The sequence below is a fragment of the Oryzias latipes genome, chromosome 6 (genome assembly GCF_002234675.1).
Source record: "Oryzias latipes chromosome 6, ASM223467v1".
NCBI lineage: Eukaryota > Metazoa > Chordata > Actinopteri > Beloniformes > Adrianichthyidae > Oryzias > Oryzias latipes.
In genome coordinates this window covers 16,174,889-16,200,816 of record NC_019864.2, presented here as the reverse complement: position 1 = coordinate 16,200,816, position 25,928 = coordinate 16,174,889, and the positions used below count along the sequence as shown (strand labels likewise).

General features: G+C 37.2%; 1 long non-coding RNA gene across 2 annotated transcripts in view; it reads left to right on the top strand.

The window, feature by feature from the left end:
• Window positions 1-11,235: 11,235 nt before the first annotated feature.
• The window catches only part of LOC110015245, a 32,654-nt gene continuing 17,961 nt past the window's right edge, over window positions 11,236-25,928 (top strand). For both annotated transcript variants that reach the window (XR_002290406.1, XR_002873405.1), the window contains exons 1-2: window positions 11,236-11,298; window positions 12,131-12,183. This is a non-coding gene — a long non-coding RNA (uncharacterized LOC110015245). The remainder of the gene's footprint in view (window positions 11,299-12,130; window positions 12,184-25,928) is intronic.

Sequence of the window (25,928 nt, the reverse complement as noted above, 5' to 3'; positions counted from 1 at the left end):
ATTAAGCCCTTTATTAATTTCAAATTATCACAATTATAGCTAGAAGAAAATAAGAAAGCAGAAATTCAGGCACATCCTTTCAATTTTGGAGCTACTTTGGAGGAGGAAAGTATTTTACTACATACCCTTTCTTCACGAGCTAGTATCGCTGATATCAATATCGATACCAATACATTTTCTTGAAATGTTTGATAATAACATTTTTTTTAAATAAAACGTTTTTTTTTTGTTTATAAAGTGTATGATAAAACACAGGAAATGAAACTGTTTGTTAACTAATTGCAACAATCTGAACTGAACATGCATCAAATATAGAACAGGTAAATTAGTAATGGTATAATACAATAATAATAATAATAATAATAAACAGTAACTAGTGCAATTTAAAAAAAAGCTACTACAATGTAAAAAAATAAACAAAACAAAAAACAGCTCCACAAAGATGTTTTTTTTAAATAAAGGCAGTAATAAAAAAACAATGTTAAAAGTTAAATAAATTAAAATAAAAAAACAAAGCAACACTATAATAACGTTAAGTTCAAGGTGTGTGACAATATGTTCTCCGTATTTGACCTCTCTTCTGGGGGAGCAGTGAGCTGCAGACACAGCCAATCAAGAATCATTTTGTGGTTTTTATACTGGTAAATACAAAAATGTAGAGAACATAACAAACAATCCTCCCATTAGTGTTTACACAGACAGACAGTGTTGCGAGATTGGGCATTTCTCCGCTCAAATTGGCAGGGTTTTTGCTCAAATCGGATTGTTTTTTTGCCCAATATGGCAACACTGCAGACAGATAAGTACTGCGCTCGCATGAACTTCGTAAGTAAATACAAGCTCTTCACTGTGCATAAAAAAGAAAAACTGCAATGAAAGTATCAATCTCATCAGGCTAGTATCTATATTGCACTTTGGTAAAGATACTATTGATACTCAGATCGATCCTTCCACCCCTGCCATCTTTAGGTTTGAGTTGTTTACTGTCTACAGGTGGCCATCTCTCAATTCAAATGTTCTGTAAAGACATCTGCCATTTTTTCCTTAAACCGTGAGGAACTGTGAATTATAAAATAAAAATCATTTTCTCTCTTTTCTAATAGTAATTGTTAATACCCAAGGCTGAAAATCCATGATTCTTACCTCTTGAATTGGTAAAGCCTCTTAGTCAACTGTAGCTCTTTCAAAAATCATTCAGATGCTATTGTAAATATCTAATCTCTGTAACATTAATAAAAAGGCAAAGTGATTCAAATGTCTGTTTATGTTCTCATAAGAATTACATGCATAATGTTTTAGCTGGCAAAAATGTAAATTAGAAATCCTTATATTAATAGGTGGTAAAAAAATCAAATGTGACTCAAGGAACAATAAATAGTTTTAAAAGGTAGTTCAGAAAGACTCATGACAAATTACATTTTATTTAATTTTTTTTGCATTTTTTTTTTTATAAAAAGGCTTTGGCAGTTCTGTGGAGAAACATGTTGTCACAGTTCTGGTGTCATATTCCCCTGCTAATGTCATTCACTGTCTAGTGGGATGTGTTCTTACTGCTAAATAATCCATTCACAACTCCCACTTTACTGCATTACAAGGCAGTTTAAAAACAGAAACGATTAAAATGTTTTTAACAGTGATAGTTTTTAAATCTAAATTGTTCTACAAAGAAATTGTAGGTATCATGTTTGTTGTTTTAAAATCCTTTTACAAAAATGATCTTAGAAACATGCACACTAGGAGTTGTGTCAGTGGTTGATATTAGTTGATGAATTTTATATGATTTTACCAAGAGAGCCATAATAATAAACACGTATTATAAAAGCTTTTTGAATTTCTCTTTTGTTGCTCATACAATACTGTGAAATGTACTTTTTTTTTTAAATGCCATAGCAGCTCAACCATGTTCATCATTTTACCTGCATCTTTAATTGAACTATGAGCCTCTTTAAAAAACAAAAACAAAGAGACGATCTGAGTCTTTAAAAAAAAAAAGTCACACAAGCTAAAGGTGGTAGTTTGGATCAGCATCTGAGTTTGATTCCAAATGTAGTTATTTTCCTTTAAGCAGACATGGAAGTTCATTTGAACTGGGTTGAAGATCAGACAAGTGAACCCTGGTGTGGTTAACTACAGTCTGAATGAACAAAGACTATGCAGAAAGCCAAACAGAAAAGGTTAGGTTAAGAAGGAAAGTGGCAGACACATTTGTAAGACCCAAAAAGTGTGAATCCAAAGAAGAGAAAATTGGAAGAAGGTTGTGTTCTGATTAGGTAAGGTATAAAATGCAGCTTTCAGCAGCAGACTAGCCAGTTTTCTTCTCTATGTCCGGCCAGTTTGTTTCAGAAAATGCCCCAAAACGAGGAGCTGTTTTAACAAGCAAATGTTAACCACCTGGTTTACATGTTTTTTGTGTGTGTGTGTGTCTGGGGGGGGGGTTGACTTCAGGTTTGACTTCATTAGCATGAAAGTAAATCAAGCAAATTAAACATGGCAACATTTTTGACAATCCATTGTAACCAAGCGCAAGAGATCACCCAAGAACAAACTTTATTTCAAACATTTCGTTTTCTTCCAAAGAGCCTTCCAAACATCTCCAGGTGAACCTAGGGTTAAAAAGGTCACCAGGTCATCAGAGACATTTGAGATGTGACTTTTACCATCTTAAAGTAAAAGTTTTGTCAATCACAGCAGTAATGTCTGTCACCCGTGCCACGTGTTTGATCAGAACAAATATTCTAATCACATAAATACTGTTCTGCAGTACAGAGCTTATTAGCTAAAATGTCATTCATGACCTCTGATGTTAAGTGTTTGCTCTCGTTTGTAGAAAAGCTATTATGGTTGTCAAGTTAAATTACACCCACGACAGTAATTCTGTGACTAAAGTAGTCATTCAAGACACATTCAACGGTTTCATGAACTTAATTAAAGCGTCACCAGGTTCTTTTCAAGGATTAAACTATATGTTTGTGTCTCATAAATATTTTTAACTCATCAGAAGCAGGCCAGAAATTAAACTACACCGAAGACCAGTATTAATATTCTGTTTAGTCTGCTTTGAAATTCTGTTTTTGCTGAGAACTCTAGTCCTGACCACACCTGGTTTTCATTTGTAACAACCACAGCTGTGTCCTCTTTGTTGATTATTCCTCAGTAAGTATAAAAGTCTATAGTTGCTTTAAAGCCAAGGTTTTTTTTTTCATGTTCTTTGAATTTTCTTATTCATTAGTTTCGTTTCATGTAATAAATTCTGTTTCCACCAACCTGCAATCAGGTTCTCCACTAACCCCCATTCACGACAAGGACATTAAATCAAGTGCTTTGCTAACAAAAGCTTAATTTAGATTCATTTGTCATGAATTTCCACTTGTAACCCAGTGCAGTTGTCTTTGGAGTCAAGAGTTCCAGGAATGACATAAAAAATAGTTTGGAATCTGACACACGTCAGTAGAAAAATGTCCAAAACCAACGATGCTTCAAAAGCCCCGCATTTACAGACTTTTTACTTTCATCTGACGCCATTTCAAAAATACATTTCCGAGCAGTATTGTGGAATGAAAAAGTAAATCAACAATGGTGTCAAGACTGACTTTCATAGAAGATATGATATTTAGGCTGTTCATAAATGTAAAACTTGTATTTTTCGTTAGTTATTGATAAAAAAGCTAATTTGTAATGGGTCATATACTGTACAGTGGTTAAATAAATAAAGAAGAAACCAATTAGAAATCTCTATGGCAACTATGTTTTTCACATTCATACATTAAAATGCTTGCTGAGTATTAGAAATATTTACATGTCTGCATATCATTTTATGTCAAAATCAAACCATAAATGTTTGAAATAAATGAAATTGAACATGGAAATGTTTCAAAGAATGATGATTATGAGTAAGACAACAAATTAATGCTGTCTGTTGTGACATCTATTCACTGTGTTAGCAAGAACTTGTTTTATTTTCAATTTAAACAGTATTTGCGTCCATGAAAAAGAAATAAAAAAGGGGAGAAACCTGTTTTCATTGTCTGAATAGTATATTGAGCTGATTTTAGTTGTTGATTTAGAGTTAAGCAAAATTAAAAAAAAAGAATTAAACTGAGTTAAAGTGGGTCAATTAACAATGCAATTAACTAATACTGTACTTTTATCAATGTTTATTAAAAACAACTGAAAAAAGCAGAAAAAGTAAATGGTCTAAGGATTGTTTTCAGAGGTCTACACATTCCAGCTTTCTAGTGCAGACTCCCTGGATTTCATTGTCCCCCATATTGTGTTTCTGAGCCCCAGATGAACAGCATTAGTGCCCTTGCATGAGAATTAGATCGTGCCCTTGTGGTTGTATTTGTTTCTGGTTTATTGCGTTGATGGCAGCTTTCAATTTCCCCTCTGTTCCCTTTGGTTTCAGAACTAAGCTGCATAAAAAAGGATTAAGATTATGCTTTGAATGAGTCATCACTTTAAACTACAGATGGAGTTTACAGTTCAAAAGGGATTATAAATATTAAAGAGGGCGTTTTTTTCTTTTTCAAATGATTGGGTTTTGCTCCAGTGCATAGCTGAATCACACAGCGTACTTAAATTCGGAGGATTAAGCAAATATAAATCTTCAAGGTCTCTCTTATGACTTGGTGTGCATTTGGATTACCTCCTGAATAATATCCAATTAAATAAGGCATTGTTTCTGAGAGGCAGGCCTGTCACAGAGGTTAGTAAAAATGAGGGAGGATGACGTCCACATACACTTTGAAAAAAAGGCCTTAAGGGATCAGAAAGCTCAAAGGCTTTTTGCTCCGAGACATCCCAGACTTCCAGAGTTGTATAACTGAACACGACTGATTTTCCCATTCAGTCTGTTCTTTGTCTTCAGATCACCCAACATTTTTCCATTTTTTTGTGAACAGAGGAACTTTGTAATTACTCTTTTAAACAAGACGTGTCGTTTTGGACTCAATTTTCCAGGTAGCCTAATGATATCATTACTTCAGTAAAACACTGTTTAATATTAAACAAATGGAAACAGTCTGAGCTGACATTACTGTACAAGAAAAGTAATGATGTGACACTGCTGTGCTTTGTCAGTATTATCAAGTTCTCACTTGTTTGTAGACATCTACTCAAGTACCATCAGCTGACTTTACGACTACTGTCTTTTTCTGACTATAAGTCGGATGAGTCGCAAAATCACATATAAATCGCACTGCAGTATAAGTCGCATTTTAGCGAGAAATTCATTCAACAAAACATAGGAACAAGAATGGACTTTTTATCCTGAAAGGCAAATCATATTAATAGAATAGATAACAGACTGAACATATGCACACTTCATACCGTAGCACATTGCTGCCTATTTAGCTTCATGAAACATAGGAGGGATCTAGTATATTTGTGCAACATATGAACAATTATTCAGGTAACCATCACGATCATGCTAACATGTCAACTAAACTCTTTATATCATTTTAAATCACCAAATCCATAGAATTCTTCAATCTCTGTGTTACTTTGGAACAATTCCACCAACTTTCTGAACTGAACTTTCTCTCTGAACTTTATTTAACCCATCATGATGATCAGCATAACGGTATATTGCTTTTCTTTGCCGCTGAACCAGAGGTCTGAAGCGGCAAAGGGGCGTGTTGTCACGGTAACGTGACAATGCGCCGCACCACGTAAAAAATACTCAGTTTTTTGTGAAAACCAAAAAAATAACAAGAATAGAGTACTAAAAACTGGTTGAATATTTAGTTCTTTTGTAAGTGACCATGGCAGCGTCAGAAGGTTCAGGCTTCCACATCGTCCGTTAATTTCTGATAATGCACACTTCGTCGGCCATTAACCCTTACTTATACCACACATTTTAAATAAAAACCTATCCTGGCTGTTTGACAGCACGTTGACCGCTAAGCACATGAATGAATCGATATCCTCCTTTTGTGGGAACAATATTCTCTCATGTATTGACGTTTTAATAACCTCTCATGTTTCATCAGCTTTAATCGTTTAGCTTCCGAGTGAAAGAAGACCTATTTGTGAGTAAATCTGTTTATGTATGAACGTTAAGTACGTAAAAGGGTCTGCATTAGGTGTGTGTGAAAATCCTGTTCGTCCTGAAATAAACATGATTGGGATGTATACGCACTTTGTTCTTTCATAAGTCCTTTTAGATCCTCTATGAACTGCATATTTTTATTTATTTTTTCAAAATTGTTTTTATTGGGTTTTAGATCAGCAATATAAAACACGTGATAACAACAATGTATACACTTCCCCCCCCTCCCCTTATCACACCCATTGGAACAAAAAAAAAAGGAAAGAACCCCAAACAGAAAGGCGATACACATCCCATCACTAAGCCTAATATACAAAAAAACTAATAATAATAATAATAATAATAATAAATAACTAAAATTAAGACAATAAAATGGCAGTACAACATATGTGATATATCAAAAGCAACTCTACTCTCAAGGGAACACGAATAGAAGATGTGTAAAGCAATTGAACACACAAAAAAAAAACACAAAAATGGTCTTCATAAACAGAGAACAAATAGTTCAGGTCAGTGATAGTTTAAAGTGACAATGGGTGAGCGCAAATAAAATAAAAGAAATAACTAAAAGTAAAAGTACATTTTTTTGGAACTGCAGATTTTTTAGCTGCAAACTGACTTCTGTGTGGTGATTTAGCGTCACAAGAGAAGTTGCTTTGACTCTTCAGGTCACATGACCTTCTACCACCAGTTTTTAGGACATCGTGATCAACTGAGCCTTGTTGTCCTGGGATAGTCGTACGGTCGCCCTGAAGTGCAAATCACACCAACAAATCACTTAACACAAAAATATATTTAAGACACAACGACAATTAAAAAGGTGTTCTTTAAATGGTTTCAAAACAGCACGTTCTCCACCTGTTTGTCTTAGAGCTACACATTGTAACATTTAAATGTCACCTGAATGCCATATTTGTACATATAGTTGAAAGAATACATAACCATGAATGCAAATACCTCTCATGCCTCCCCCACTGCAACGTTCAGGAGTCCAGAGGAGCAAGAGGCCCTGTGTTAAGTGTGTTATTAGTACGAAATGACTGCAGTGTCAGACGAAGCAAAGCTGTCACAGCGCTGCAGCCATCATTAGAATAAGCATGAGAAGCTCTTGTCTTGGATGGAATCACATTTTAATCCGCACCACATTATTACTGCGGTGACGAAGGTCAGCACTCAGGCACTTTTAAGCAGGAATAAACCCCCTTGAGAGCTTATGATAATGTCTTCCCTCAATAGGAGATATTGGTCATATTTTATTTCCAAGCTTTTGTAGAATATGGCACGGCTAATGAAGAGCCTAATGTAATGCAGCTGTGCGGGCCTCCATGGTAACCATGAATAATTCAGCCTACTTGTTCTTTGGTATCCTTGTCTCAGGAGGGTTCTGCCTATATTGTCCATTATGACAGGCCATTATCCAGCCTTCAGCTTGCTAGCTCTCAGATGGTGCACAGAACCCATTTGTTACCCTCTTGCCCCTGGTAACCTTCAACCAGCTGGAGAGAATGATTGAGACTATGCTGCTATATAAACATGAGAGCAAGAGGTGCAAGAGGCAAGGAAAACGAAGAGACCTCTCCACACCGGGGAATTCAAGGAGGCCCTTCCATTTCATTACAAGTGCATATTACATTTCCATCCAGAGCCATCAGTTACTCTTTGAATACGAATGGCACTGACAGGCCATGTGACATATTAATGTGAATGCTCTATAAAAGATGCATTCCAGCGGTTTGCATATCAAACATTAACGTCTATTGTTAATGTCTCATGTACACCACTGGAAAAACAAGGTATACAAAGTTGCTGGAGAGCATATACTCCACCTTTGAGGCACATTCAACTGCTTAACAAGCAAGCTCTACTACAACTACATCCAAGCCTGTATTTAGACTGGACACGTTTGGTCTGCATAAATAACCCAGAGTTAATATCCCCTGATAATCCGGAACAAATTTTCAGTCTGAATACACCCAAGCAGACCCTTCTCCGGGACCAAGAACTGCTCTCTGACCCATCTTGCGATGGGATCTTTATTTGTTTCCATTCGGACTAAGCTCTGGTTTGCCCTGAGTTTCCTCATTCTGAAAATGCTGAGGTGCTCTGAGCAGAACAACTGGCCACCAACGGGCATTTTGAGGATGTAAACAGAGTAGGAATGTAGCTATCATGGCGATGAAACACATCAATTCATTGAAATGATGTTGGATAAATGCAGACTCATTAAAACAACTTTTAACGTGATAGACATTGCTTCTCACACTGTTTTTCCAGCAATCTTCATGTCATTAACACTTATCAGCATACCTTTATTGTGTTGTCTCCTCAGTAACCGCCTTGCAGCATGCCTCTGCTGTACCAAAGTAAAAAGTGTTGTACCTGACTTTGATGCAGATGTTCAAAATCGTTCAGCAATTTTTGAATACGTTAACTATCTTGACCAGGATTGCAAAGCACAGGACTTCCCATTATTCTTTTTGTCGTTGCTTTGCCCCGCCCTCGTAATTCCTGGCAAATGACTGAAGAGATATTTCATCACATGCTTTTGTTTACAAGCTATAGTTAGAAACATAAATGTTTAGAAATCTGAATACAGACCAAGCGCAAGGTTCAGAATTTGATCCATTCATTCATTCATTCATCTTCTTAACCGTTTATTCCCTTTCGGGGTCACGGGGTTGCCGGAGCCTATCCCGGCCACTTGAGCGTAGGCAAGGGATGCCCTGGGCTGGTCGCCAGTCTGTCGCAGGGTAGAATATCCTCAATCACACATCCATTTGCTCTCAGATTCACACCTATGGACAATTTAGAGTTGCCAATCAACCTATGAAGCATGTTTTTGGACGGTGGGAGGAAGCCGGAGATCCCGGAGAAAACCCACGCATACATGGGGAGAACATGCAAACTCCACACAGAAATGTCCCCCATTGATGTTGTGTTTTTCATGTCCCCTAGCCGGGACTTGAACCAGGGGCCTTCTTGCTGTGAGGCAAGAGCGCTAACCTCTGCGCCACCGTGCAACCCACATGATAATTTGATCCAGACCAAATAAAACTGGTGACCAAAGGAAATTTTCAGTCTGAATACACCCTTATTTTACTTATAGTATACTGTTGTAGTACTCTTAAATGTCTTATGACTGCAAGAGCTTTGATTGTCTAAATCACATAAAGGCATTATATGTTAATGTATGTCTGTTGCTATAGATTCCCTTTATCGATACAAAGCTTCACTTGACTTTGATCTCCAACAGTTGGTCCTTCTGAACATCTGTCACTTTCATAACATCTGTTAAGTCATGCTACATCTTCAGAGAAGGCTTTGCTGTGTAGATCTTCTTTGCAATATTTGTAGGATAAATAAAATGCATTAAGGTCAAAATAGTACCTGGAACAGTATTATAAGCAAGTTATTTTTGTGTGCGTTTGAAGCTATTGTTTTTTTGGTATTTTGGAGAAATGCCTTTGCAGAGGTCAGGTCCCACAATTACTGCCTCTCCTAGACAATGTAAAAACACATCTTAACACATTAAAAAGGCTAAATTAAAGCTATGTGTGGACATGTTAGATTGTTGTTGTAGATTTTTAATAATTAAAACCAGGTTTTCATAGCTATGTTGTTTTTAAGTCACAACCAATGTGTTCTGGATGTTTTTATACGTTGGAATATTTGCAACTCATTGCAAGAATCCTGGAACTATTTCTTTTATTTTTACTTAAGTGGATTTTCATCAAATAATCCTGAAATGTGTAAATATAATCATGATCCTAAAATAATTCTGCAGAGCTGGTGCAAGTGAAAACCCAACATTGGCGCTGACAGGAATCCGAACAATATTGCACATAAACAAATCCAACATCCCCAGACTAAATGTGTTATATCATCAGCATCACAATTTCTATATGGGGTTTTAATGATATCTGCTCTGAGTCTGCGGATTTTATTGATACACAGGGTGAGCTCAATAAAATACCTTTGGATAATGGTGTAAGCCTGAAACATCCTCCATCTGCTACAAAGTCAAAACAAAGGCAATGCAGGTAGGTGTTAGTTTTTATCAGGTATTTTCCCCTGTCCTGGTTCTAGTAGTAATCTTTTGATTAACTTATAGACAATAATGATTGGTTGCATCATTTAAATTCAACATTTGTTGACTTTGTCTCTATGCAAAATTCAATATAAAATGTCCTCCCATAGATTAAAGTAAGGAAGAAGCAAAGAATGAATTTGAAAGCCTACAAAGGAATTAGGTCTGTGATTGTATTTGGTTTGGAATGTTGTTAGTATTGGACTGGTCAGTGGAGGAGGTGTGATGCATTTGATTTAGTCATTAGAAGGGGCAGAACGCTGTGTGCCCTGGTACCTCAGCCATTTCAAATCAATGCATGTGGCGGGCCGTAAATCGATGAATGTGTTGCATCTCAGAGAATCATCAGCGGGCAGCCCCCTGAGGGCCCGGCCAGAGACGAGAGGGAGACAGCAAGAGGAGGGAGGGTAGGTACCCTCTCAGCTTTTGACCTCCATAATTACCCCGCGCTCCTTCTTAATTCCAAATGTGACCTGATTGAGATAATTGTCTATGGGAAACACAGTTGAATCTCACAGTGATCTGGACAAGCCTGAAACCCTTCAGGTTTGCGGGTTGAGCCACTGCTGTGCAGGAGTCTGATATTTAGCAGATGAGTGAATTGAGACTGATGTTTGTGTTCTTGTGATTCCTGGCCAGCCATTGTCCCAAGGGCAGGGCAGTGTAATCAGGGCTGTGATAGCATCTCATGGGGGGAGGAGGGACTGCAGGCTGATCCAGAGGGCAGATATATTTATCTAGGTAATGAGAGCCCAAACACTGTGCCTCTGTGGGGAGGGCCAGTGACATGGCCTGGTGCGCTGAGAGACCCGCCGGTGCCATGGCAGCGCGGTCCCCGTGCTGCTCATTAAACTTCCATCAGCGTGTGGTCACCATGTTCCTGCCAGGCCTCCAAAGTGCCCGTTATTAATTCATGAAAGCACACCACACATGTGATTGAGTCTGGCGAGCACTGAAGCATTGAAGCACAAGAGATGGGGAAAATATTGTGTGTGTCTGAACACCCGAGCCTCCACCAAACCCCTCCCACACTTTCCCCCTGGCAGTGTGCCCTTGAAAAAAAAAAAAACCTGAAACGCAGATACAGATACACTATGTTGTGAAACATTAATAGCCAGTGCTGCAGTCTGCCTACAGCTAAAACAAGAGTGATGCAGTTAATGTGAGTATGTTTGCGCACTGTGCGTAGGCACACGGGCACATTTATGAATGCATGAGGATGTGCATCTTTTAAACACATTTGCTTTAGTGTTTTATAAATGTGGGGGAGGATGTGGTGGTGTATTGTCAAGACATGGTGTGAATATATTACCAACAAATGTGCTGTTGTTTAGGAATAGGGTGCTTGTATATACGGCGAGCCAGCCTCCTTTATCTTGGCTCCACAGACGTACTCTCTAAGGCTTGTGTTGGGAGGACCACCTTTAAAAAGGAGACAGCAAATTGGCCTGGATATGGATTGTTGCAATTGAATTTAAAACATTAGCTTCAGGATAATAAGGGCTGCTACAGAGAAAATCTAGGAAATGCATTTGGTCATTAGAGCATAGAAGGATGGGACTAATGGTGCATGGGGGTGGACTTGGGTGGAGGCAAAAAAAAAGATGAAAACCATTTTTTGGAAGAATGAATTATTTCAGGGAGAGAGGAAGTGGAATATAAAAAAAGGGGGGAAAGGAGGGAGACAGCAAGAGAGAGGAGCGCTACATGATTTCAAATTAACCATTATTGTAGGCTGTGACATGTATTATGTCTCCTGAGGCTGTGAATCTTGAGCTCATTTTCACGGAGATGAGGGAAATAGTCCACTGTCACAGTTTGAACATGTACAGCTGGCTTGAGCTCCTCATCTTAGGGCTAATTATAACTCCTTTTCTTTCAAATCCTTACCCCAGCTCTCTGAGGCAAGTCCTACCATGCGTAGCTTATTGTTAGGCTCACTCGATATCCAATTAACAGAATGTTCCTCTCATTTCCTTCTCTTACCTCTGCAGTGCAAAATAAGACACTAACCAGCAAAAGTTTGATGTGAGTGGACAGCAGCACAGTGAGTATCTGTGGTATTAGTGGAAAAAAGGGTGCAATTTAGGTTTATAAATGGTGTAGGGATGTTCAACATAATCATTTATATATTAGTAGGGGAAGGTATTTACAGGTAAATGTAATTATTTCATTCTTATTTCTCATTTCATTTCTGATAATAAGTTTATCTTTTTAATATGACGTCTGCAAAAGATTCCAACACATTTTATGACAACCTGTCAATTTACTGGCCTTTTTGGGTTTGTTTACACACCAACATAGACTTACATGAAGCACTGACATCACTTACAAGTTCCATACTGCAAAAACAGAATCTGAAGAAAATAAAGAAAACCTTCTTTTAATTTCTAAGTTTCCGTCTTGCAAGAAAAAAAAATCTTATCAAGACAGATTTTCAAAAAAAATCGTAAGGCCTTGTTTTTGCTGTGTAAAGGTGAAATCTCCTACATCCAAAGGGGGGGGGAGTGGGTTTAATAAAAATAGGAGCATAGTACATCACAGAGCACAGCTCAAATAAATTTGTGTGTGAGAAAACCTCTGGACATCAACCTCATGACCTCCACTTTGGCCTCACCTCATCATTTACTCACAGCAGTTACTAAGCTGAGGAACATAGACTGGGCTGGACAAACTGTTTGGACCACTAGACTGTTGGATGACAAAAAGCTGAGATACAGAAAAGATGTGAAAAGCTTCAACGTTTGATTGCCTTCAACAGCCTTATGTTCATGGTTATTTTTACTGAACTAGTGTGAGTTTAAGTTAATCTTATGAGTGGAATAAATGCAGCTCAGTTCCTACTGGACTGCCTTGATGTGCTTTGTGCTGATTTAATTCTTGGTAAATCCCAAAGTAGAATTTGAAACATTTTGATTTGACGTTACATCAAAGAGGTTTATCAAAAAAACAGTGGTTGTTTTGACACCCAAATATAAGAGACCAACTTTGTGGCTGGAGCTTGTTCCAATTCATAAAATGAGACCAAACCTCGAAACACTAAAGTTAAGACTAAGGACAAGATGATCTGAAACTGACTAACAACCATCAGCCAAAACAGACTGAGAACTTATTCACTGAAACAGAAACAGCTGTGAATAATTGGCAACTGAACCCTGGTCTGACTAACACTTGAGGGGCTAAAAAACCTAACAGAAGACATTTTGGACACAACACCACTCCTTAAAAGCTTTAAATATCATCAGCTCCAACCCCAAATTGACTGATCCAACCTTGTTAACGATGAAGTAATGGGATTAAAACTACATTTTTATTTATTAATTTATGTTAAAAAAAACTGTGAATCTAAAAATCCTGTCCAAAATCATTAGAATCTATATACAGATATTTTAACTTATATCTGATGTCGAAATATGCCGTTTAAGCTTCTTCACTAATTGCAAGGGACTGGTTGTGTAAAGAAACTGGTAACTAGACTATATACAATACCTTAACTCATGTTTACTGGTTGAAAATATGAAAATAAATAACACAAATGTGCTGTTGCTGGCCAACCCGGGAGCAGCTCTTCAGTTTCATTACCATGTAATTAATAAGTCATGTTAGAGGAGCACTTCTTGTGTTAATGGCCACATTAAACTGCTATGTTTACAATTTTATCAGGTCACTATGCACTTTCATGGTGAGAAGGGTGGAAAGAGTAGCACTAACATTATATTTTAAACACTACATCACTACAACACAGTTTAAGTAGACAGATCTAACAGCTGACTTCACTCTGTCGGGTTTTAGAAACTTCTCTCACTGCGGCTGTTGCTTGCAGGTTTAACAAAAAAAATTGTTTTACATTTCATTTGGGATTCCATATTTTTCTTTATATACAATAACAACGTAAACAAAACTGTAATCATCCAAATCTGTGTTATGCTAAATCCGTGAACAAATAAAGTACCTCGTGATGCACAATATGTCATACTTTATCAAAAAAGGCACAAATTGATCAGTGATAATTATGAGTCAGTATAAGGGTAACAAAGAATGATATCGGAGTGACTTGAAGGGAATGAAACAATAGCAGCAGTTACATTGACAAAAGTAATTGGAATAAACGCTTGATCAGAATAAAAATGTGTGAGGTGGTGGAGGCGGCTTTTGAATGCAGAAATGTCGCTCCCCGCAGTCCTGAGAAACCGTGTAAACAATCACTTGAATTTGTGCTACCAGTCGTGTCCAGACAAAATAAAGGCTGATGTTATTCCCACATATTTATATGCAGCCAAGATGCACATTGCGGCATTGCCCGCATGGATTTTAAATGCATCCAAGGCTAAATGGAAATCGCTATTTCTTTAACTACCGCCGTTTCCAGTATTTTAGATAGTTCTGCGCGTGTCACAATGATTTCTTCTGACCAAAAGTGTGGAGTATGTAAAGTCTTTTTAGGATCATGTACACGGTTCAATTCTAATCCAATCTTTGATTCGATCAAAGAGATTTTGCACATATAATCACAGCTAATGTAAACTCCATTGTTCAATCTGAGGAGTATTCTATTAGGTTTTTCCCTAACAACTGAAAAAGATTATGTTTTTTACTATTCATCATTTCAAAGACTATTTACAAGAGGAAAGTAATTAAGACACTTCATAATCTTGGCAGCAATTAATTTCAGTCACTTCATTAGTTTCTGAAATGTTAAAACTAATGATCAGTACTTGAAAATACATTTAGTATGAAGCCCATTGAGACAACTATTGTTGTAATATTGTGCTAAATAAATACAATTGAATTTAATTGAATTTAACCCTTTCAAAAATGGCTAAAAGAAAAGAAAGTCTTAAAAGACTCAGACAAGGTGATTGCATTAGATGGAAAAAAATGTTGTTACTAAATGTTTTTATTAATATTCATGCCCATCTTTCTGAGGGCTAAACTTCCGATGGAACGGTGCCGTGTTATTGCAAAATGATCGCGAACGCAGCAGTAAAACTATTTGCACGACTGAAAGAGGATGATCAGCCAATTATTATTACTATTTCAAAGGATAGTTCAATCATGATGAAGGTCGTTTGCACTCAAGAAAGCAGTTTTTACTTCTGAGATGTTTTAAAACTTTGCCTTTTTCTGTTTTTTCATTCATCAGTCTGACCTTTACAAGTGCATGTTGATTGCTATTTCCTTAATGATTTAAGAAAAAGAAAAATACTTCTGCTCGACAATGTTTCACTACAATTTTGGAGCCCTCCTTTGACTTCAAGAAGCACTGTAGATTTTTAAAATAGTTATAATTAAGTGGCTAAAAATTCCAATTCAATCTCTACAATCTAATAAAATAAAAATTATTAAATGAAACAAGGGTTAAATAAAATAAAGGGTTAAATATCAACCTGAAAGTTATCGGTGAAAGTTAAACTTTTTGCACCACTGTGCTCTCACATTCCAAAATTATTGATCTTATATTAAAACGTACATGAAATCTTTTTTTTTTTTTTATTATGACGCAATCATAGTTCACGGTGCCTCAAACTGTCTCAAAAGTCATTTTTAGTATTGGCAAAACTAAAATGTGACTAATTGGAGAAAATAACATAACATTTGAGAAACATTTCACTAAACACAACACAGTTTTGATCAGGATAGACTTTTATTTGTACAGAAAGTGACAAATAAAATCATCCTGAAAAAAAAAAGACAAAGGTGAAGAACACAGATAAAAAACAACCTCTCAAACAGTGAAAATAGTATTTAACCTAAGACAGTCCAGACCCAGTCAGGAACAACTCATCACTCATTTGAGATAGAAATACCCCAGGTTTCTGCTTTTGTTTCCTTAATTTTCCTGTCTACAAAGAACTGTTAATAGTTATCTCTTTGCATCCATTATTTTTAAAGAAATATCTTTATTAATGAAATTTGCATCTAATAGACATATAATTAGGCCAATCTGCTCTTCATCTGATAAAGCAACAATAATCAATAACATCATATTGTTCGATGCTGTTTCAAAGTCTTACTGATGCTTGTTTCTATATTTTGATTAATCAGAAATAACTCCTGTGGTTATGTTGTAACCCTTGTGCTATCCTAGGCATTTTAACATTGGGAGTGGGGTCATCTGGACCCCACTAGACAGTGTGCTGAACCTTTTTTCTTTAATGATTTGTGATCTTCACTGGTGTCCATGGATTACATGAAATCTTTCCACTTTTATCCACCTTTGTCATGGTAGGGAGAACACGTCAATGTAAGGATGGGGTCATCTAAGATAGCACAAAGGTTAAAGCTTATCAATATGGTTACTAAACCCAATTACAACTAGACTCTTTTAGGACATTTTGGGACATTTCACGTTATTAATACCTGTTTATGTTTGTTGTCCTTTATACTTTATCCACAAGCTTTTATTTTGAAAAGCTCACCGAGTTGTATCAATGTTTAAAAGATAGTGTATAAATAAAGTTAAGTTCTAATTTGTTCAGGGATGTAAGACCTAAAGTTGCAGTGAGACATCTGTGTTAAATGTGCCAGAAATGTGTTGGTACTGTAGCTGCAGAGTTCCTGAGGGGCGCTGTGGAGGAACCGGTCCTACTGGGAGACAGATGGCAGCGGTCGCAGAGGTGTGAGGCATTTGCTGGCTCTGCACATTCACTGTGGGGCCAGATCTCAACACCTCACCCCTTTTGATTAATCAAGCCTGCTGCGGTTATTTAAAGCTGTGTATTAATCACGCAGGATAACAGAGGTGATAGATTAGGGTTACAGCAAAGTTCGGGTATTTGAAGATAAAAAGGTTTATTAAGGGTTAGTGAGGCACTGAAGCGGAAAAATAAATCGTCTTTAATCATACTTTTAAACATTTTTTTTTCCTTATGTTATTTATCACTGAGCTAAATTCTTCTCAGTCATCATTTGCAATTGGATATTGGCTGAGCTGTGCCAGCGTAATGGTGATAAAAATACATAATGGTAAGACGACACAGAATGAACATGCTTGAATTACTCCTTTTCCTGAGTAAAATGATATGACTGATAATTTGGAGGTGCTAATATGACAAAATGACACAAATCGCCCCATACGTGTTCTTTTTAATCTTCTGTAATATAGGTGTTTATTCATTCGGAAGGCGAATTAAGGCAGAGAGAGCTGGAGCGCAATTCTTGTCAAGCCTCTTTGCTGGTTATTAAACTGCTGTGTGCGAGGGAGAGGATATGCATACATCAAAACTTAACACGTCAACACTTGGTGATATGAGAGAATGTGTATGTGTCTTTCTGCAACACAGCAAAACCCACAGAATATAATCAGAACAAGGAGCCATCTGAATATTTTAACCCACCATATAACTGACAGCTTAAGGGGAACTCTAAAACAACACGGTTGCAGTTACTTGGGCTTAAGAAAGCAAGCATTTATGTCTATTAGTATGCAATAAGTGGCTTTTTATAAACAGCATGGTTGTCAGTGTAGTCACAATATTAGTTCTTACTGAATAAATTATGTTATTCATCAACAAGCACTCCCTCCACACTGCAATAACAAGTCCACAGTTTGCTAATGAGTGTCTAAAATGAGACAGTGTGGTTTGCTGTTAAATAGCACAGAGAGCTGTGAGGATCTTGTTCTAACACTTAAAGCTGACTTGATCTCCTGTCTTTACTCCTACCAGCTGCTCCTTCCTTCAACAGACACAAGCACATTCCACGGGGGAAAAAAAATCGGTTCAACCATTTATCTGCCAATCATACCCCAGCGGGTCAAACCAACAGCCCTCCACACCCCCTTTGGGGATAGCACGCTCTTTCAGCATCAGTTTGTCATGCGCCCTGACTCTTTCAACAAACCCTGCTCCATCTGTGTCAACGTAGGATCATTTCAAGATGGCGACCATACACCCAAATGCACACATAGGAGGCCACAGTTATGTTTGAACTAATTAATGGGGCTGAACTTTCCAAGGCATTGCAAAGCTGCAAGGTAGCAGGACCCAAATCTATATTTAAACTTTGGATGCAGCAAAGCTATTTAGAGCCAGGAACAGTATCCAACACCTCATTTGACTAAATTCAAATGAAAATCACAGTACAAACAGTAAGAGGACTGAGGGATGGTTGTTTGGTCACTGTGTGCGTGTGTTACGAAATGCAATAAAGTAATAAAGCAAAAACTTTTACAGGAATAAGCAAAAACAAAAAACTTCCTGCTAGAAAGTGTTGATCATTTTTAGATAAACTCAGTGTTTTTGTTACGTTATACAAACTATTAATTGGTTTAGGTGACATCATTGTCACAATTCAACAAGGTGAGGTTAGAGCTGGTGAGGCCCAGACCTCTCTCGACTCAAATTCACAATTCGAAGAACTCAAAAATAGTCTTTTTTTGTTTTTTAACTTTAGGATGAACCTTTCAGCGTTTTTTTGTTTGTTTGTTTTTTTCCTGCCTTAAAACTATTAAAAAAAATGTGTTGTGTCTTTGCTTTTACACAAAATCTATTTTCCTCCACAAAAGGTCGTTTTTTTTTTTTTTGGTTAATCCTTCTATTTTTTGTCATAACGCCTGTAAATCTCAAATTAAAGCTAACTTATTTTTTGTTTGACACTGTTTGTCAATTTGGTCTAAAGCAAAAAGATTTCCTAGAGTTTCTCCAAAAAAGAAATGAATAAATAAAACACTGGAAGAAGACTGCAACATTTCTGTGGACACTCATGTTTACAGTCAGATTTAACACCAAAATTAAACAAACTAGTTTGGTTTAAAAGACCTTTTCATTGTACAGTCATTACAACTGTGGGTGCAGTTGTTTGATCTTTAAAAAAATAATTTTGCTTTTGTTAGAGTTCCACTTTGCACAATTTTAGAAACATATTACTTAGTAATACTTTAATCATTCCAAACCCATCGTAAACGTTTTTTAAATCTTTATTATACTTGTGTTGAAAGCCTGAAACGTTTTTTTTATCATGTGTGTTGTGAAAGCCTAAAATACATTTTATATTTTGTTTTGTTTTTTTACTCCAAGTCATTTTATGCATCCAATGTCCCTGTAGGTTATATAATTTTACAGTTGGACATTTAAACATAAAACATTTGAAATCTGAAATGACATCCTTACCCAACATTTCCACTATCCTTAATGATCAATTTTGACCTTCTTGTCAGAAAATGACGATCAATCTCCTTTGGTTTCTCATAAATTCTCTTTCTACTATAATTTATGCAGATCTTTATAGTTTTTTAGAAAAGGTTCATCAAGCGATTCTGATTCTGTACTCACATGATGCCTCAAAAATGACTTCATATCCCATAATGACCTCAAGAATGATCAAATTGTAGATTAGATTTTTGCATAAAAATCTAAGCACAATAAAACACAACCTTTTTAAAAATGATACCTTCTGGCATATCTGCTTAATCAGATGATATTATATTGTAAAGGTGCACTTAGTAAAGAGGCAGCTCAGAGTATGGAGTATATGCATGAAAGCCAGAACACATGGAGGGACACAATGAGATTTAACAATAGTACAGTGGAGGTACAATCTGAGTTAATGCCCTCCAACAATCTAGCACTTGGTTGTTGCCTTAACATGGAGCTGTGGTCTCAGAGGCCCGCTGTCCATTCTGTGCTTGACTCTCTGGGGACTTTTAGGAAGGCACAATGAAAAGGCCAAGCCAGAGTGGGTGGAGCACACAGCCATGTCAGGGTGCTGAAATTTGTGCTTCTCCCCATCTCATTCTCAGCAGGGCCCTGTTACCACCTAACCCTCCCTTTACCCTCAAACATGACAGAGGAGCCGTTGGAGCAGCTGGAGCTGGAGATGCTTGTCAGCAAGGCGATCGTGTGTCCTCTGAGCCTGCCCCCTGTCTGTCCCATGGCTCTGTGGACTGACAGTCAGCATCAGCTGATTATCGCCACTGAGGCAGTAAAAGAAACCCACTTTGGCAATGACAAGCTTATGACCTGCAAGACATGCTCATATTGAGTAACCAACACTTCATCTAGAGGCTTAGGCTGTGTTACCTTAGCCTTGAGAACACACTACTGGGCAGAGAGTCTGACACATTAGCAACCTGTTAAAGGTTAAAGGCTCAAATTGTAGCCGGGGTCATAAATTGCATCTGTTACCCATACAACATGTTTATGTTTTTGTACACTGTAATAGAACTTTATTGCTTCTTTGACTGCAAGCTGAGCGAGACTCTAGTCGTATCTACAAAAACAAGTCAGATAGATCGTTAAACAGTACGTTTATACATCATTAATAAGGCGCTTTGCTAAGTCTAAATAAGTCATATTGCCGACCCAAGACAAGTGTGGAAACGGCAGTATATGAGTATGGCATTCATAAAAGTTATTTTAATCTCTCGTGACCAGTCGCGCTTGGTGTTTGTGTATTTTCAGAATCTCCGGGAGGTTAACACTCCCTGAGCACAGAGGCTCAGACAGACTACTGGTGTCTGGTATCAAGCTGAATTAAAGCTATGTCAACACATTCAGTCATCCAGGCTTACATGACAGAGAGCCCCAGTCGCCTCTTGTGTGAGCCACAGACATACAGTCACTATACAAACACACACACACACACACACACGCACACACACACACACACACTAACATTCAATATATTTCTTGTTGTCCTTTATTTTTTCATTAAAATTTGTTGTTGTAAAAAGTCAGCACAGGCATGAATTTGTTACACGGCGAATGTGCAAGGCTCCAAAGTCAAGTGTGCAATTGTTCCAATACAGTAAGGCACTAGTGACTCGCTTTTGTGTAAAGGAAACAGACCAAGAGACAAACTGCCACCTACTCTTATGGTAAATTCAGCTTGAAAGAGGCAATGTTGGTGCTGTCTCTAGACTCCTGTTGTTCTGTTGATTGCTTGTGCATGTGGCTTGTTAGACTGCAGAAAGTCTCGTGTTTGGCCCCAGAAATAGAGGCTTGAAGGTGACATCTGTCTGGGAGGTGGAGGGGGGAGAGGAGAATGCTGCGGTGTGCTGCTATAAATACGTTGCGGCCGTGACAGCTCAGAAGAAACAGCTGAGAGAGAAGCCTTGCAATGCTGCATACCTTCTGGTGACCCTGTCACTTCCACAGAGGTCTTTATTACTCTGCACCAGCAGCGCACCTTTAGTCACGACTGAAGCTGGGACACACTGAAGCTTGTGAGAGCAAAGTGGCACATTGTTTTCTGTGGTGGCCTTACGAGACATGGAACATGCGTTTATTATTATGCCTATTCATTCGGGCCTCCTTGAAAATCTGTTGTTCTGTGATGCAGCACACGTTTTTCAGCAAGCTGGCTTGTATTTGTCATCTTTTCCCAAACAAGTTATAGTTTGAAAGTTTTTGGCTGTTAAACTCCAACCCTGTTTTGTCTGAAGATATGTGCCTGCAGAAAGATATGAAGTAAATGAACAGCTTCAAATCTAAAACTCTGCAAACTATAAAACAAGTCATGCCTTAGCATAGTGCAAATGACCTCTTTTAGCCTTTGAATGACACTGGTGGCTTTAACGCCGGATACTGGTATGGTGGTACATCTTTATCACCTTTGCAGGCTTAGTGGCAATTTATAAATGGGTCTACTGTTACCACACTCAGGTTTCCATGCTGCCAAGGTCACAAACGTGTTCCTGTTACACACACAAGTCATACACAAAAAATTGGAGCGTTCAGGTGTTCTGGATTTATTTCTTGTTCTTATCTCACAATTTAGCTATTAACTGCAAGATGATACCTTTGCTCCATTTTCAAATAAGCCCCACATTGCTGGCAGTGCAAATGCCCACAAGTCACCCTGAAGTAATTCTCTGTGTTTTCCCTGCAGAGCTTTAACCAGCTCTCTGGTCCGACAATGACTGATGCTATTGTGTTAGCTTTATCTGGGTTCAATCGTGTGCTTATGTGTGAGTGTTGGATACTTACTGGCACCGGTGGATAGATTACCTAATACAGACCAAGCGCATTATTAGACCCCAGGGTGCAGGCTAAGTCACTCAGAGTTCTGTTTCTGACCTTTTAATTATTCATCAAGGTATTGCCTGGGATGTAACTTCAATTACCGTGCTGCTTGGCCGGGTCACGTGTTGTTAACACTGCTGTGATCCACTAAAGGAAACACTGCCAGCTGGAAGATGGACTGTGTGGCTTGGCACTCCACCCACCAACGCTGACGGGCTCATGTGATCACTGACTAGCGTCATTGAAGACCGGAATGGAAGGGGCGTTCCACAAATTTGCAACAGCAATGGGTACCTGAGAATATTGTAAAGCTTGCTGGGTGTGATCATTGGGATTCAAAGCTGAAGGAGAAACAACTTGAGCTGCTAATGAGCCAAGAAAAGAGTACAATGTGAGCACTTTTTTTGAGGCCCACCTGTGGTGAACAGGCAGGCTTTACACATGCAACCATGAACCTTCAGCTCACACAGCGACAGGGAGTGGAGAACTAGCCCAGAGATCCTTGACACTTGGACAGAAACAAGAGGCTGCTCTGATTGGAGTTGCCTAAACAAAGAACATCGTCCTGCCTGGAGTATTTCCATGATGACACGATTGTGTTATCTCGCTATTATTTTTGATCTTTGCCAGAGAAACCCAGTAAGCAAACTTTAATGATGCAGCTTTTCGTTCATAGGATCCATGACCTGGAGCTCCAGAGATAAATTTGCGCACCCCTATCAGACTTTGTGTGGGTGATCAGACATCCCATTTCTCGGCTGATTTGTGGCAATCGTGTGTGACTGTCCCCAGTGCCTGCCTCGCTCTGACAACCATGCCATGAATATCCAGGTAGTGATAATGAGAGCTGCTGTCATGGCGAGCCATGACTAACAGCAGTTTCATGCTGTGTTAAATAAGGGGCTGCTGCCTTGTTAGAGTCTGCCTCCTTAGGCCACATGTACCTTCCACCATCTGATAGGGAGACCTCAAAACCCAACTGGAAAACAGGTTGCTGTTGATCGTGTTGATCATGCTTTGTTTTCTGCTGATGTTTGGTTAGGTTTTATGTCTCCACCTCACCCAGTCACAGTGTGACTGTGGTGCATTTGTCAGTTATATAATTCTGTAAATCATTTTAACTGGCTATAACATAATGCCGTTAGAGTTACAGTTTCTAATTAGTCTTTTCGCTATCACTGCTGAGTTTAATTTTAAATGGGGGTGGGGCTTTGAGCCCATTGGTAACCAGGACATTATTATCAGTTGAAAGAGGTTTAGGGTCGTCTTTCCTCATTTTTATGGTGGCACATCTTTTTTCAAATTCAAGTTTCAGATTTCTTTTTTTTTATTTAAACATTTCTTTAAAGTTTCAAATATTTATGTTTTTTTTTTTAAGTTTTCAATAATTCCTTTAAGTTTACAGTGTGTACTTCCGGTTTAAAAATGTTTATTTTTTTATTTGAGATTTCTATTCTTCAAATTTACACTCTTCTTCTTTTCCTTTGAGCTTTTCCCTTCAGGGGTCGCCACAGTAAATCAGCTTACTCAATCTGTCCTCTGCTTTTTTTCAAATTTACAATCTGTTTTTTTTTTATTCATTTGAAGCTGATCCCAATTTGACCTCATATTTAGCATCATATGAACTAAGAAAAAAGTAAGTTCCTTTTAGATTAAAAGCATTTAAAGTCTGTAGCAGGATATGCATGATATTTTAGTTTTCTTTTTGCAAAAATACTTTCTGATACTTAATTTAAACAATTATAGCTAAACTATTTTTAGAGTTTATTTGCAAAACATGATGTAAAATCTGTCAAAATTAGGCAGAAAAATGGGTAACACTTTATATTAAGATTCCTTAACAAGCTTTGTTAACACATTAACAAGCATTATAAATGAATTTATAGGGTGTTAGTAAGACATTTATTAGTACAATAAGTCTAATAAGGTTAATAAATTACTTAGTTAACACATTTACAAGCATTATTATTAGGATGTTTTCAAGATGCTAATGATGCATTTATTGATATTATAGGTGCCTAACAAATGTGTCAGTGTTAATAAGCTTAATTAACAACCATTGTTAACAAATTAAGAAGTATTATTATTGTTTGGGGTTCTAGTAAGATATTTATTAGCATTATAGATGCCTGACACAAGCCGAAGTGTTCATAAGTTTAATAAGTTTTATTAACTAACTTAACAAATTAATAGGCTTTATTAATGTGTCAGATGCTAGTAAGATATTTATTAGCATTATAGATGTCTTGCAAATATCTGAAAGTGTTAATAAGATTTATTAACATCTACAGTCAGACCATTGTCTTCTAAATCCATATTACTAAACTACTTATAAGCTTTACAAATGTATTAATTAACTTTGTTAATAGTTTATTAATTGTTTTGCAGCACCTCATCTAAAGTGTGGACGTATTTTAGCACAAACAACCACAAAGCATAAAGATTGTAAAAAGAACTTTATGACATTAAAACAGACTAAACATACACAAATCGTTCTGTAAAAGATATATAATAATTTAATTCAGACAAATATATTTTTTTAAAACATATATACTGGTGTTGGATGACTCTAGCATCATAGCTAATAAGGATAAAGTATTAGCATCTATCCTGAGTGAAACATTCATTGCAAATCCCATCACCAGGAGACAGTTCTCTGCATTCAGTGCCAACTGCATTCAACCACTGTTGCCTTGCTTCAAAGTCCACTAGAAAGTAAGTTGCACAAGCCAGTCATTTTTGAAGAACGAAGACAATAAACGTACAGGAGCCATGCTAAAGCTAACACGCTAACCTGCCCATCTATGAATCAAAGATGGGCAGGTTAACCAATGTCACCATTGGCTAATGAATCTGTCAATCAAACTCATCAGCAAAACAGGCATGCTCGCTTTCAGCCAATTGAATGGCCTCTTAGACTTTGCTTTCACACAGGTGACGAAAAAAGCCCCGCCCATCTTTGATTCTGTACCGGTCGGTCGTTAGCGTGTTAGCTTTAGCATGGCTCCTGTAGGTTTATTGTCTTCGTTCTTCAAAAATGACTGGCTTGTGCAACTTACTTTCTAGTGGACTTTGAAGCAAGGCAACAGTGGTTGAATGCAGTTGGCATTGAATGCAGAGAATTGTCTCCTGGTGATGGGATTTGCAATGAATGTTTCACTCAGGATAGATGCTAATACTTTATCCTTATTAGCTATGATGCTAGAGTCATCCAACACCAGTATATATGTTTTTAAAAAAAAATTATTTGTCTGAATTAAATTATTATATATCTTTTACAGAGGGATTTGTGTATGTTTAGTCTGTTTTAATGTCATAAAGTTCTTTTTACAATCTTTATGCTCTGTGGTTGTTTGTGGTAAAAAACGTCCACACTTTAGATGAGGTGCTGCAAAACAATTAATAAACTATTAACAAAGTTAATTAATACATTTGTAAAGCTTATAAGCAGTTTAGTAATATGGATTTAGAAGACAATGGTCTGACTTTAGATGTTAATATGTCTTATTAACACTTTCAGATATTTGCAAGACATCTATAATGCTAATAAATATCTTACTAGAACCCCAAACAATAATAATACTTCTTAATTTGTTAACAAAGGTTGTTAATAAATCTTATTAAGCTTATTAACACTGACACATTTGTTAAGCACTTATAATATCAGTAAATGCATCATTAGCATCTTGAAAACATCCTAATAATAATGCTTGTAAATGTGTTAACCAAGTAATTTAATAAACCTTATTAGACTTATTGTACTAATAAATGTCTTACTAACACCCTATAAATTCATTTATAATGCTTGTTAATGTGTTAACAGAGCTTG